Consider the following 3,014-nt stretch of genomic DNA (forward strand, 5'->3'; position numbering starts at 1 on the left):
GATCCTCAGATGGGCCTGAAAGCGTCGCGGAATTGTCATTGGTTTCGCACAGTACGTTATCACTCGTAACATTTCTCTTTATTCATGTTGTGGCTTGTGTTTTTACACTTCCAAAATGAACACGAAGGCATAATTAAGGGATTAAAATAAGAAAAAACAGTAAATATTTTTTCAAATCTACGTCCACTCACAGCATGCGCTTGTTACGTACTAAGATAAGATGTGCGTGCACGTCTCTGGGCATTGACATAAATTTGTGCGTTCTTTAGTATGGAGGGGCCCATCTAACGATTTATATCGATGGCTAAGGCCTCAGGACTCGAATCCAGAACTTCAAAATCCGAAGCCTTATAGGCTAATCACGGATCCAAGGAGTCAATATTCTTTTTTTATTACGTAATAGTTTGGATAATAATCTACTTCCACATTATTTATTTATTTAGTTATTTATTTATTATTCAACAAACAACACATTGAAATTAAGCCTAACCATAGTGCAACACAAACCACAGTTAGTTTTACTGTGCATATGTTTATGAGTTTAGGTTATTTTATTTACTACTTAAAGATCTTATTCTTGTGTCTTTTTCCCCTGAATGGCCCTCTTTAACGAGGTCCGAGTCTCACAGGAGATGCCCTTAAAGACTCGTTTCGCTCATCTCTTCTTCTCCTTCTGCCAAAACCTCCACTAACGCCGCTGTTGGAAGGAGTCTCCAGCAAATAATCAATCTGAAAAAAAAAAACACAAAAAAAATATATCATATTATGTTTTTTCATAATTTCCTGTATCTAATAAAATAGAGACATTGAAACAAGCAATGAAATAAGCGAACGTGCCAAATAGAAGACGCGGCCTTGGTATTTAGTATTTACCTACTGCGCTTTCTGAACATTTTTATTTTAAACAAATAATGTATTCAAACTCATTACCCGCCATTTTGTTCATTGAAAAGAAAACAATCTTGACATAATACAAATTGTACTCCCGCTTGTTTATAATAACAAATTAATTTAGTATTCAACAAATGACATCTATTTCCGCATAGTAAAAGCACTCTCGTTTGTCACTACAGTTCTTTCTCTAGTGAATTTTGTTGTATTTAGAATGAGGACTGTTATTAATATCTTAATGAACACTCAATGAAAGGTAAATGTTTTAATCGGATTTCCGTGAAACAGTTATTAGTGGGTAATGGGCTTTATGATGGGTAGTCATTCATACCCGACTTGGGTCAATTTAGGAATTTGAACATTCTCTTATGTAGGTTTTGCTATTATTTATGGTCTAGTTCTAGTTATAAGCCGAGATTGGTTACCACACTCCGGTAATAACTATTTAAGCGTTCGGATACAATTAAAAAACTTAACAACATTGCCTGTCAAGCATCTTTTTTCGTAATTTTACAAGTTCGTAATAGGTGCATATTTGTATCTATTAAGTGCATGCACTGTTAGATAGCAGCGGCGAAGAGTCCATACAGGCCGATTCCCGGGTTACCTTTTAAAAATTTATAACATACATATTATTGTAATGAATATCTATGTATGGATGTTTATGAAACCATAAGAATTTGTATCACGCGGTATGGAATGCCTTATCTTTGGGACGGCTTACCTTCATCGAAATTCTATCCTGCGCTACTGCTAGATAGACTGCTGATAACCTAGCAGGCTCTTTTGCTCATACCACTATCAGATTGCTTATCATTCAGTGTGGATAAAAACTCGATTAAACTAATATTAACAACTACCTAATTGTATACCTAATTCTAAATTCAATTAAAAATATCACCAAAACGCCACAAGTGATTATGATTCCGAATAATAATAATAATTTGAAATACCAATAGTTTATCTGTGTCAGAATAATAATACGAGTACTAAGATTTTACATTAAGTAAGTGTGATTTATTGTAATGTTAAAATTCAATGAATTTATAACATGCTTGCTTACCGCGTCTCCACATCGACAATTGGGTGAGTGTTTTCTGTACCAAAGATATTTGACCTTACAGATAGGAAATTAATACAATATTATTTAAGATGATTAATTACTTATTTCCATAGTTGCAGTGTATAAAGACTTATGGTATGTCATGATATACAAATTCTATAACAAATAAATCGTTTTTCAAAATTAGAGACGAAAGAAAAAAAATTATACCAGACGAATGGTTTGCTTGTGAGCAGCTTTTTAGTCCAGCATAATAAAAAAATAAAAAAAAATTATGAAAAAGTCTGGCTCGTGAAGGATTTGAACCTTCGTCCTCCGATGGTCAAGAATATTTGTATATCGGCGCTCTAACCTACTGAGCTAACGAGCCTTGAATACGTTGCGATTAATTTGGCTAGACTATCCTAAACATGACGTCATACTTCTCTCATCGGTGTAGTCGTCACTGCAAAGATCATAAATCCAGTTGAAATAAAAAAGAAAGTAGGAAACACATAGATTTTCTTTAGCTATATCCTATCTGTCACTAGAATTCATGTATCTGAATTATTATCTCTGATTTATAGTTTATAGAGAAATGAATCATTGCTTTTTCAATTACCTACATGTTCGGCGAACGACGGAGGCGGTGAGAGAAGTGAGAACACTTCTGTAACGCCTTCCTAGACTATGAGTGACAGTTCTAGATCATGGGCGCCTGAGTTATGGAGCATCTTTTACTTTGAAAGCGATCTACTTATGGGTATTGTGTTGCATTATGTCGTTCACAGGGAATAATGGCAAGAATAACTTCAATAGAGACAATAGAGACGCGTCGATTTATAACCAAATATTTATCTTTGAATATTCGACTTGACAAATAGTGTTCGAGTGTTGTTCGAATCTATCGACTCTGAACATACTTAATATCGACTTAATCATATCGAGTAAAAATGGCATCAAACTTTTACTAATAATTAGATAAAGTTTTTGCTTCACACATGCAGAGAATTAAGAAAATTCTCTGGTATGCAGGTTTCCTCACGATGATTTTCTTCACCGTTTGAGACACGTGATATTT

At 34.1% G+C, this 3,014-nt stretch overlaps 1 non-coding gene across 1 annotated transcript; it reads right to left on the reverse strand.

The window, feature by feature from the left end:
* Window positions 1-2,239: 2,239 nt before the first annotated feature.
* On the reverse strand, window positions 2,240-2,324 carry Trnac-aca (transfer RNA cysteine (anticodon ACA)). The gene is given in 2 exon segments: window positions 2,240-2,275; window positions 2,287-2,324. It is a non-coding gene; the product is annotated as a tRNA-Cys (tRNA).
* Window positions 2,325-3,014: the final 690 nt, after the last annotated feature.

The sequence above is a fragment of the Bicyclus anynana genome, chromosome 14 (assembly GCF_947172395.1).
Source record: "Bicyclus anynana chromosome 14, ilBicAnyn1.1, whole genome shotgun sequence".
NCBI classification, from domain to species: domain Eukaryota; kingdom Metazoa; phylum Arthropoda; class Insecta; order Lepidoptera; family Nymphalidae; genus Bicyclus; species Bicyclus anynana.